Here is a 13,267-nt window from a genome sequence, read left to right on the forward strand (position 1 = left end):
TAGCTGACTTGTGACACATTTGTTTCATAGACCGAGCTTAAAAAAAATTCCAAGCACGTCAGTCTTGTGCGCAGCTCTTCCAATTTGAAAGGTCATGTTCCGAAATGTTCTCCTCCACTTGATCTTTCCATCGAATTCGTGGCCTTCCCCTTCTGCGTGAACCATCAGTTGGCTCGCTCTCACAACATGACTTAGCCAACGTAGTCGATACGTTTGGCAATGCCGATGTCCTAGAGTAGGTGGTAAAACTCATGGTTCATTCGACAGCGATATTCACCGTCAACGAAGATCGGCCCATAGATCACACGACAAACTGTCACCTTGTCTGAATCCTCTTTCGGTATTAAAGGGGTCCGAGAATTCCAACATCATTATAAATTATATTATTTAAAGGTTAACTACTTGTGTACACTAAGCTATTCCCATTTACTTGAACAATATCAGGTGCTTTGACGTTCGTAATTGTCGTTCGGTTCATAATTGTCGTCTTTAGAGCGACTGGTTTAATGTATTTCCCAATAATGGTCCCTTGTATTCCCCCTATAATATTCAATCGGACTAAAGACTAAATCGAACGAATATGCAAAATTTCGATTTGCGGCGAGTTGCTGTTCAAAAAAGTAAGAAAGTAATTTACAATTTTATCCACTGGGAACTTAAAAATAAATCCTCTTAGAAAAATCTCTTGGTGTCTTGATATTCTAATCCAATAAATAGTTTTTTGACTACGCAAATTTCTCTTAAATTACTTTCCTCATATTTCATATTGTCATCATAACCGCAATAAAATAATTATTGCAAAAATTTTGATATTTGCATAGGAATAATAAACATTTTACAATCCGACTTGAATCATAATTTCTTATCATCCTCATCGCCGTGCATTCAACCCTTTCAGTGCAGCCGAATTCTTATAGACAAACAAACGATTACGACATCAAGCGCTCCAGTGGCGCAATTGGTTAGCGCACGGTACTTATAATCAGTAACTTGTGAGCAATGCCGGGGTTGTGAGTTCGAGCCTCACCTGGAGCAGTGGCTTTTTTATGCACACACACTACGCCACTGTTTGAAAAAAGGGGATTACAAAAAAAAAAAAAAAATGGTTACTGACTGTCTTTGCTTAACGGAGTTAATGTGTTGAGATTAGCATATATTGTTCTCTCTCTTCGATTTTTTTTGTTTTTATACCCTTCACCACACTGTGGTACAGGGTATTATGTCTTTGTGCATATGTTTGTAACAGGCAAAAGAAAACGAGATAGACACATGGTTCCTTTTCAGAATATGCATAGAATCACTTTCTGAGTCGATTTATGCATGTCCGTCTGTAGATGTTAAATTGTAAACAAAGTACAGGTCGCATTTATGATCCGATTTGGATGAAATTTGGCACAAGTCACTTATTTAGCCCAAAGACGAACCCTATGGAAATTTAAGAAAATCGGTTCAAATTTAGACATAGCTCCTATATATATTTTCGTCCGACTTAAGGTAAATGTGGCACCAAAGTCCCTATATATCTTTAGATTTGCACGAAATTCGGCATAGAGTACTGAATTAGTTCCAGAATGATGTTTGCCAAGTTTCGAGAAAATCGGTTTAGATTTCGATATAGCTCCTATATATATTTTCGTCCGACTTAAGGTAAATGTGGCACCAATGTCCCTATATATCTTTAGATTTGCACGAAATTCGGCATAGAGTACTGAATTAGGTCCAGAATGATGTGTGCTAAGTTTCTTGAAAAAGGTTCAGATTTAGATATAGCTCCCATATATAGTTTCGTCCGATTTAAGGTAAATAGTGCACCAAAGTCTCTATATATCTTTCGATTTACACGAAATTTGGCATAGAGTACTGAATTAGGTCCAGAATGATGTGTGCTAAGTTTCTTGAAAAAGGTTCAGATTTAGATATAGCTCCCATATGAATTTTCTCCCGATTTGAGGTAAATGGGGCACCAAAGTCCCTATATATCTTTAGATTTGCACGAAATTTGGCATACAGTACTGAACTAGTTCCAGAATCATTTCGAGAAAATCGGTTTAGATTTATATATAGTATAGTTTCGTCCGATTTGCGGTAAATGGTGCACCAAAGTCCCTATATATATATTTAGATTTCCACGAAATGTTGCATAGTGTACTGAATTGATTCTAGAATGACGTGTGCTAAGTTTCGAGAAAATCGGGTCAGATTTATATATAGCTCCCATGAATATTTTCGTCCGATTTAAGGCAAATGGGGCACCAATGTTCCTATATATCTTTCGATTTGCACCAAATTTGGCATAGAGTACTGAATTAGTTCCAGAATGATGTGTGCCAAGTTTCGAGAAAATCGGTTTAGATTTAGATATAGCTCCCATATACATATATATATATATATATTTTCGCTCGATTTAAAGTAAATGTGGCACCAATGTTTCTATATATCTTTCGATTTGGACAAAATTTGGCATAGAGTACTGAATTAGGTCCAGAATGATGTGTGCTAAGTTTCGTGAAAATCGGTTCAGATTTAGATATAGCTCCCATATATATTTTCGTTGGATTTTAGGTAAATGCTGCGCCGTGTGACACGAAATTTTGCACAACGTATTGAATTGAGGCTAGAATGACGTTATTGCGTTTTATTGAAAATGGTGCAGAGCAGATGCAGCTCCATATATATTTCAAACGGGTGTTTGATTGAGATTAAATTTTAAGATCCCGAATGAAATGCCATTGAGCATAGGTTCCAGAAAGGTACACAGATCACATATTTAAGTTCGTTCAATATCATGTTAATCATCTTTCGAGAAGGAGGAGTCTGTTAGGAGATATATGCAGAACCCATAGTGGTGAAGGGTATCATATAGTCGGCCCAGTCCGACTTTACTGCTTTCCTTACTGGTTTTTTAAATAGATTCACAACAATCCACTCTTTAGTTTCATTATCTAATAAAGTGCCTTTAACAATTCAATCTCTTGTATTTCCCACCCCACAAACTACTTAAACGGTTACGCATCGAATCTATGCCAAGGGATAGTAATAATGTGTTTACACACACACACTCATTTTCATAGTACGTCAAAATGTTAATGCATTTAAGGCCCTAAGTGTATTTACATTCATAGTTAAGAGTGGGTAAATGTCAGAATAATATTCCTCTAAACTGACAATGTAAACAACAGCATAGTGGAGGTTAGACGGTGGCCGATGGTCCAGGGCAATGATGGGGAGAAGGGGATGTATTTGTTGGATTAAAGATAATTTCCAAAGCTGAGACTTATTAAATGCTGATATATGTATGTTTATAGGTACTTTACATCACTTTACTATAATGATAATCGGAAATTTTAGAAACTGTGTTGCTAACAATTGGTTTTCGCCTAAAGGCAATTATGTCTTAAAATATCTAGTAGGGGAACTGATTTTGTTTATCTTTTCAACAATTTAGTGCCCATGGCACCATTTCAGCGAATTTCTATTTAGAATTTGATGCCACTTCAAATGCTGAAGGAAACTGTACACCGTTAAAACAAAATTAATTTTCAAACTGTTGCCGAGTGGTCCAATGGAAAAAATTGAAGCCTAAAAACAGAATTCGTTTCGAATTTGTATTCAAAAATTGTACATAACTACATTGTTGATGGCATCACTTAAAATACATAGTAGAGTTCCATTAATTTATAATGACCTGTTTTGTGCTCCTACTTTTATTAATGAGCTGTGCAACAGGCTTTCAATTCAGTGTTGTGATTTTTTTTAAAGAATCTTCTTCCAAGGAATAACTTTGTAATTGTATATAAATTCCTTCGTAAAGGCAAAGGATACATTGTTGTTGTATCATTATTCCCAGTGACAGCTCATTATATTTTTTATGAGCGTACAAGGCATTTTGGTGAGAATTTTCCAGAAACAAAAGTTATTCGTGATGGAATTCAAGCGTCATAGTGTAATTTCTTTATATTTGGCTGGAAAATCACAAGTGGCTATCGTAAGAGCACATCATCATCATTTAAATGTGAATAAATTTTTGTATTTCGTACCATCGCTCGTTACCGTGATACTGGTAACGTAGCCCGACGTCATGGAAGTGGACGAAAGAAAACAACAACATCAGCAGAAATCGTTCGAAAAGTAATGAAACGACTTGATCGAAACCCACGTTGCAGTGGCCGAAAAATGGCTCGTGAGCTGAACATATCGCAATATTCCATTCGGCAAATATTGAAAAATGAGCTCGGGCCATTCCAAAAAGTGCAAGAACTTACACCGCAACAGATAGAAAATGGACTCAAAAGAGCTAAAGAAATGCTTCGCTTGGCCGAAAGTGGTGAACTGCCGAATTCGGTTTTCGGAACAAGTCTAGTTTAGGGCCCGCTCCCGGATCGTTTTGAAATTTTTACCACATGTAGTCCTTGAGGCCCTGATTATAATAGTATATTTTTTTCTTGCGGAAATCGGTATTTCCGGAGATTTCGGCCTCCAAAGTTCCGTTGGGACCCTTGTATTTGCTCATACATTTTTAAAATCCACTAAGGCAATATGGGTATCATTTTAAAGCATTTGAAGCCCTGATTACAAAAATATTATATTCATATCAAATAAGTTCATACTTTCTTAGATATGGGTCTCCAAAATTCCACGCGATCCTTCTGAAAAACAATATGGCTTTCCTTTTACTTAGAATAGCGTTTGTGGGTAGCCGGCCTTCGGTCGGGGATTTAAGACTTTCTCCTATGGACAGATGGCAACACCGGCTACGCGACAGAATCTCCTTTTAATTAGAATAGTGTTTGTGGGTAGACGGCCTTCGGTCGGGCATTTAAGACTTTCTCCTATGGACAGATGGCAACACCGGCTACGCGGCAGAATCTCCAACCAATCCGTTGGACTATTGTGTCTGGAGTATTTTGGATAGCACTGTTGGCACTAAAAAATACCAAAGTTTCGATCACCTCAAACAAGCGCTTCGCGGGGAATGGGTCAGAATACCGCAGAGCAACATTCAGGCAGTGTGTGACGGTTTCATTGGCCGTTTGAAGACCATAATTCGTGATTTCATTCAATAAAATTAAAAACCAGTAAGGAAAGTAGTAAAGTCGGACGGGGCCGACTATATGATACCCTTCACCACTTTGTGTATATTCACCGATTTTCACGAAACTTACAACCACATCATTTTAGACCTAATTAATTACGCTGTGTCAAATTTCGTGCAAATCGAAAGATATTAAACGACTTTGGTGCACCATTTACATAAAATCGGACAAAAAGATATATGGGAGCTATATCTAAATCTGAACCGATTTTCAGGAAATGTATGTTAACATCATTCTATACCTAATTCATTACGCTGTGCCAAATTTCGTGCAATTCTAAAGATATATAGGGACTTTGGTGCACCATTTACATTAAATCGGACGAAAATATATATGGGAGCTATATCTGAACCGATTTTTCCCAATTGTCACCATATGGCACAGTTTGGATATAATCGGACACTCCATCCGCTTGATATTGGATTTACAAAATTCAAATATTTTAGCACTTTGTGGGGAAGATACCAAAAAGGGGTGGATTGATGGGTCCATGTGCAAAGTTAGAATCAAGCAGCAGTGTCCGTGCCTAATTTATGACCGATATATGTCAATTTCGAACCCAATATTTTACAGAATGATTACAACCACAGAGAGCTGAATCGTCTTAGAATTCCATACTTTATAGGGTAAAAATTGTCAATTCCGAGTAACGACTATCCTCCATACTATGGTAGAATACGCCTTGAATGGGGACAACACATGGAACAAATCAAGTAAATATAATAGGAAATATTCGCCCCATAATAATTTTTGGGATGGAGATTTTATATACGAATAAAAAATACCAAATTAGCGGAAATTCGGTTGTAAAGCACTCTAAAGAAACTAGGGGTACCCTTGTATGGGAGCTCTGCCTTAACGTGGACCGATATGGCCAATCTTCAAACTTGACATGGCCTGCAGACAAAATACGACTCTATGCAACGTTTTGGCGATTTATCTCAATTCGTTGAGACGCTATAATGATTACAATAGACAGACGGACACCCTTAGATCATATATATACTTTATAGGGTCGGAAATGATTATTCCATACTATAGTTGAGGGTATAAAAATTCACTAGAAACGTGTCAGAAATCCTCAAATGATCGAAAATTGGAGGTGTCGGTCAGTGCATAATTTTTAATATTAACATGCGCTAAAAATACGAGCTCTACCTTAAATTTGCGTCTAAAGCTTGCACAATGAATTTTACTTACTCACTGTCCGAAATGAGAAGGGGACAAAATATATATATACCCTTCACCACACTGTGGTACAGGGTATTATGTCTTTGTGCATATGTTTGCAACAAAAGGAAACGAAATAGACACATGGTTCCTTTTGAGAATATGCGCAGAATCACTTTCTGAGTCGATTTACGCATGTCCGTCTGTCCGACCATGTATTTTTGTGAACAAAGTACAGGTCGCATGTATTATCCGATTTGGATGACATTTGGCATAGGCACCTAATTGGCCCAATGACGAACCCTATTGAAATTGGGAAAAATCGGTTCAGATTTAGATATAGCTCACATATATATTCGTCCGATTTAATGTAAATGGTGCACCAAAGTCCCTATATATCTCTCGATTTGGTAATGAATTAGGTCTAGAATGATGTGTGTTAAGTTTCCTGAAAATCGGTTCAGATAGATATAGCTCCCATATATATTTTCTACCGATTTAATGTATTTGGTGTACCAAAGTCCCTATATATCTTTCGATTTGCACGAAATTTGGCACAGCGTAATGTATTAGGTCTAGAATGATGTGTGCTAATTTTCGTGAAAATCGGTTTAGATTTAGATATAGCTCCCATATATATTTTCGTCCGATTTTATGTAAATGGTCCACCAAAGTTCCTATATATCTTTCGACTTGCTCGAAATTTGACACAGCGTAATGTATTAGGTGCAAAAATGATGTGTGCTAAGTTTCGTGAAAATCGGTTCAGATTTAGATATAGCGTCCATATGTATTTTCTTCCGATTTAAGGTAAATGGTGTACCAGAGTCCCTTAATATCTTTCGTTTTTCACGATATTTGGCACAGCGTAATGAATTAGGTCTAGAATTATTTGTTTTAAGTTTCCTGAAAATCGGTTCAGATTTAGATATAGATCCCATACATATTTTCGTCCGATTTTACCAAAGTTCTTATATATCTTTCGTTCAATTTCATGTCAATATTCTTTCGAAAAGGCGTGTTGGCTGTCAGGAGACTATGTAGAATATACCCAAAGTGGTGAAGGGTATCATATAGTCGGCCCCGTCCCACATAACTACTGTACTTACTGGTTTAGTATGGGATTATGTTAGCAACAATAATTTGCTGCCTAAAAGTATGCTATACTGCTCGTCAGTGTATATGTTGTACGATCAATTGGACAGAGAAAAAAACGTTGAAATTTATTCATCTTAAGATTAAGAGGCAATATTAATTTTGTCTGCCTAAAAGTATGCCACGTAAGATACGAGATATAAGCCAAAAACTACTTTCGAATTTCGAGTTTTAGATTCACATGAGTAAAACAAATTCACCATGTTGACGGACCTTGAGAAAATATTCGTTAAAAATCTGTTTAACATTTTTTTTTTTAAATATGTTTAGAACTTTTCAAACATACAATTAACACATTCACAATTTACACTCCCATACGGAAAGGTCAAATGGGGTGGCCAAGAAACATAACAACTAAATTTAAACGATACTGGAAAAAAGTGTGCCGAACACACTTTTCCAATAATGAGCGGGATATTAAAGGTCCCCAGTGTTTAATAATGTCTTTGTGTGTGCGTGCTGGCAGATAGTGATATGTACATATGTGTGTGTGCGTGTGTTTTGTTTGATTTGGCAAAAGGCTATGTTGTTAAGCGTGGGAGAGGCCGTGGATGGTCATGGTGGATCCGTGTGCAATGTTGGCAAATATTTTCTGTTAATCGTGGGTGTGTATTTTCCACATGCCATTGCCAGGATATGAGTCGTGTTTGTCTGTGTGTATGCGTGCATGAGCCTTTCATGCCATTCATTTGAATCCTATCGGCAATTGTGGCATTAAGAAGTCGCCATAATAATCATTAGAAATTAACAACACCATCATCGTCGTCGTCGTCATCGGCATCATCGTTGTAGCTATGATGACTATCTGTATGACTGACTGGTAGTTTGGTGTTTGGTTCAGTGATTTCTTAATAACCACGTTGTTCTATGGCTATGATATGGCCTTGTGTGCAAATATACATGCAGATGTGTGTGTATGTGTATGAATGTGATCGTTATTGCGAGCCTAGTAAACATTGAAGTGTGTTTACGCTTCAATACAACTTTCATTTTACATATTTAATTGGTGTTGGTGTAGGCGGGTGTGTGTTGGTATGATGGGTAGTTATTCCACTGGGGGAGTATGTGTTTGCATTTTCCGACCCGCCAGGACCCTGCACTGTAATTCTTTTTGGCAATAATACCAATAACCATAAGATTTGTATGGCAAATATGCCGTTTATTGTTTGCTGTCTTGTTGTTGTCGTTGTGCGTGTGAGGGCATGTGTTGGGGATGAGTGTGTGTGCGAGGACAGTTTTTTGTGCTAAATATCCTAATTAGAAAAGTATGATTTTTTATATTGTTACTTCCACTTTTAATGGTGTGTAATGGATAAACACCTTGGAGACCAAAGAGAGAGATATTATTGTCGATGATTAGAAGGATATTTGATATCTGCAGAGGGGTATTTAGAGGGTATGGTTATAAAAACTGAAAATTATAAAAAAATATTAACTTAAAAAATTGTCTTCAGTAAATCCACGCCTTGTTTTGATCCTTGAAAAATAGTCTTTTGTAAAACCAGCCCTTGTTTGGTTCTTAAAAAATATATTAAAGAATAAATCCACGCCTTGTTTGGTTCCCCTACTAGGGTGGCGTAGGGGATGATAGATACCAAGCAACGGCTATTAGCTTTAACATGGCGAAGTCCAGGCTTATCTCGGTCCCTCTTTCATCTCAATTGTGGATACTGACCTCCCCGCCGTGCCAGCTATTTTCATCACCCGATGAAATAGTGAGCTAATATGTGCCGCGAGTTTACCCATAAGAACTATAAACAAAAATGGGTTGAGACGTCAGGTTAGTTGCCCTTTCTCGGAAAACCCAACCTACTATGAGAAAGCAATGAAAAAGAAAACCAAATCCCCTAATGTTGACGACCCCGCAAACGTATAAAGGACTACCATCTGCGAATCTGCACTTGGAATGTGCGCACGTTGTACAGTGTTCGCTTTGGCGGATGTACTCAAGAAGTACAAAGCCGATAATATTGCCTTACAGGAAATGCGATGGAAAGGGACTGGCGTAAGTAAAGCAGATGATTAGGTCCTGTATTATAGCTGCCATGAAACGAGACATGAATTTGGCTGCGGATTTATGGTTACCAGGAGAATAAAAGACCTCGTCTCCAGATTCACTCCAATATATGAGCGAATTGCTATAATCCGTATAAAAGCGAAGTTCTACATCAATCTCATTTGCGCCCATGCTCCGACCGAAGATAAAGATGAACAAACCAAAGACATATTTTACGAGCGCCTAGAAACAGCATATGACCGTTGCCCTGGCCATGACATTAAAATTCTGCTAGGAGATTTTAATGCAAAAATGGGAAGGGAAAATATCTTTGGCCCCACCGTCGGAAAATTCAGCCTTCATGAAGAAACATCCGACAACGGCATGAGGTTGATTAACTTCGCGGCAGCAAAAAACATGGTAGTTAGCAGCATCAGATTCAAGCATCTCGATATGCACAAGGCCACCTGGATCTCCCCTGATCAAGCAACGAGAAATCAAATTGATCATGTTGTAATAGACGGAAGGCATTCATCCAGTGTTGTAGACGTCCGATCGATCCGAGGAGCGAATATCGATTCGGACCACTAACTTGTAGTAGTCAAGGTTCGCTCTCATCTTAATTTTGCAGCAAAAGTGCGATCTAACACAAGAGGAAACTCGACGTCGAAAAGCTGCAAACACAACAGGTATCCGAGGCCTACTCTGCTCAACTTACCCACCTGCTTGAAGAAAGCACTTCTTGTCCCGATAATAGTATAGAAGCACAATAGCAAATAACCTCAGCATCATGTGTCCCGTGCACAAAAAAGGAGACAAGGCGATATGTGTCAACTATAGAGGATTAAGTCTCCTTCCAATCGCATATAAAGTGTGAACGATTGAAGCCAATGGTCAATGACATTATTGGACCATACCAATGTGGCTTCAGACCTGGCAAATCCACTATTCACCAGATTTTCACTCTGTCCCAAATCCCAAAAAAAAAAAATCGCACGAAAAACACATCGACACATTCCACCTATTCGTCGACTATAAAGCCGCATTCGATAGCCGTTCAGAGGTGTATAAAGACATGTCTGCGTTTGGCATCCCTCCAAAATTAATTCGGCTATGGAGGATAACTTTAAGAGGCACAATATCAGCAGTTAAAGTCGGAATGGACCTCTCGGAGCCCTTTAATACCGAACGAGGATTCAGACAAGGTGATAGTTTGTCGTGTAACCTTTTTAACATCCTGCTGGAAAAGGTCATATGAGAGCCAAAAGTACACCAAACAACACATGTTACCCGCCTAAGCCGATTACATCGACCTAATGTGTCGAACATTGAGAGCGGTAAGAGCCACAAATTGAGAAGGAGTCTGCCAAAGTGGGTCTGGCAGTAAATGGCGAGAAGACCAATCTGATGGTATCAACGCGCAAGACGTCAATTAGACTCGGACTCGGAACTTGAGAACTACAGCTTCGAGGTAGTCAAAGATTTTATATACCTTGGTACTGCCATAAATAAAACTAAAGACATCAGTTTTCAAATTCGGAGAAGGATAGTGATGGTCAAACGATGCTACTATGGTCTGAGCAAACCACTCAAAAGCAAGGTCACATCCCGAAAGACCAAACTCACACTCTACAAGACGCTGATTCTACCCGTGTTGTTATATGGATCTGAAGCATGGGTACTTACGCAAGCAGATGAAGCAGCTCTTGGAGTGTTTGAGAGAAGAATTCTCCGAAAGATCTAAGGGCAGATCTGCGTTGACGGTGAATATCGCCGCCAAATGAACCATGAGTTGTACCAGCTATTCCCGGACATTGTTAGACGTATTGAGCTGCATCGACTACGTTGGCTAGGTCATGTTGTGAGAATGGATGGAGATGCCCCAGCCAAGAAGACATATAAAAGCGAACCAGCTGATGGTTCACGCAGAAAGGGGAAGGCCACGAATAAGATGGAAAGACCAAGTGGAAGACAACATTGCCGAAAATGGTCTGCGCAAAAGACCGACGCGCCTGGAAATCTTTTCTAAGCTCGGTTTATGAAACCATTATCTTTAAAAACTCCACGACTTGTTTGGTTCTTAAAAAAATTTAGTCTTTAAAAAATTCAAGCATTCAGTTGTGTTTTAATAAGTTGTTGTTTTTAATAAATCCACGCCTTGTGTTATGTGGGTCTTGAGAGAATGATCATTATCACATCAACTTACATCATAGTTCAGACTATTGTCTCTATATGGTGTTGTTTGTGTCTATGCTAACGAACACAAATATCATCATCTAGCGGAAAATCCCTTAACTACGATAAAATTTGATGTGTTTTTTATGGCTCTCTAATTGTCCCTACTATGATGGCCCTTGAAAAATATTGGTTAATATCAATACATGTTTTTGCTTTTTGTCCAAGGGTTGTTGGCCCTTGAACAAACGCGCCTGGTTATAATAATTACAACAATCCACGTTTATGATGAGTACGGGGAATATGAGAGGACGATCAAGATTGCACCAACTTACATAGTAGTTCGGAGTATATGGTGTTGTTCGTGTCTATGCTAACGAACACGAATATCACCATCTAGCGACAAATGTCTTAACTACGATAAAATTTCATGTGTTTTTGATGACTCTCTCATATTCCCCCTACAAGCGTGTTTTGGCCTTCACAAATATTCTTCGATAAATACATGCTTGCTGGACCTTAAAAAATATTCTTTTAAAAATCCTGGCCTAGTGTTGAACTTTAAACAAATATTCTTCAAAAAATTCTCGAATAATTTAAAAAATCCACACTCCTTATTACAAAATTAAAAAACCTTTCCCATACATTAAAACCTTCTTTAATTTTAACCAAATTTCCAAAACTTTACAACCACATAAGGATACAGCCACCATCTCCTTTATATGTCTGTATGCATGTATAAAATATACCTGTTGCTTGAATTGTTTCCATTCGATGTGGCCTTCAATGGCGTCAAGGTAAACTGAACATCTGTGTGATTTTTATTTTACGATGTTCTTTTCGTTTTTGTTTTGTATTTTTTCCTTACCCGATTCATTGTTTCAGAAAAAAAGCTGCCGGTCTATTCATCCCATATCTTACGTCGACCTTGAAATTTAAACCAACTCAGAAAACACAATAAACCACAGGCAACACAACATTAAAAATGAAAAAAATCTTCCTTTGGTTTTTAATGGAGATTTTATAGTCGGTCCATTAATGTATTTATTTTGGACTGGAAGTTTTTCTTCATTTTTTGGGACAATGTTTTCACTTTTAATATCTTTTTGATGTTCCTCGTACAAATATACAAAGTTTTTGTTTTGGATATTTCAGGATAGGGGAGCAAAAAAAAAATTAAATTAAATCTTGAACAAAAAACGAATATTTTAAAAGATATTTTCAAGGGCAAGATAAGCCGGGATTTTTAATGAAGGTTTTTTAGAGGTCCTCAACATCAGGTGGGATTTATCAAAGAATATTTCTTTGAAGGTCCTCAAGACGTGGATTTATTAAAGAATAGTTTTTTGCAGGTCCTCAAGGCCTGGATTTATTAAAGAATAGTTCTCAGGGCATGGATTTATTAAAGAATAGTTTTTTGCAGGTCCAAGAGAATTTTCTAGGAGGTCTTCTAAGTCAATAGGCGTGGATTTTTAAAAGAATTTTCTAGGAGGTCTTCTAAGGCAATAGGCGTGGATTTTTAAAAGAATTTTCTAGGAGGTCTTCTAAGGCAATAGGCGTGGATTTTTAAAAGAATTTTCTAGGAGGTCTTCTAAGGCAATAGGCGTGGATTTTTAAAAGAATTTTCTAGGAGGTCTTCTAAGGCAATAGGCGTGGATTTTTAAAAGAATTTTCTAGG

The 13,267-nt window shown here is 37.8% G+C and overlaps 1 non-coding gene across 1 annotated transcript; it reads left to right on the top strand.

The window, feature by feature from the left end:
- The first annotated feature begins 943 nt into the window (after positions 1 to 943).
- Positions 944 to 1,035, top strand: Trnai-uau (transfer RNA isoleucine (anticodon UAU)). Its single transcript is given in 2 exon segments — positions 944 to 981; positions 1,000 to 1,035. It is a non-coding gene; the product is annotated as a tRNA-Ile (tRNA).
- Positions 1,036 to 13,267: the final 12,232 nt, after the last annotated feature.

The sequence above is a fragment of the Musca vetustissima genome, unplaced genomic scaffold (genome assembly GCF_032173495.1).
Source record: "Musca vetustissima isolate MV318-11 ecotype Yass unplaced genomic scaffold, APGP_CSIRO_Mvet_v1 utg31560, whole genome shotgun sequence".
NCBI lineage: Eukaryota > Metazoa > Arthropoda > Insecta > Diptera > Muscidae > Musca > Musca vetustissima.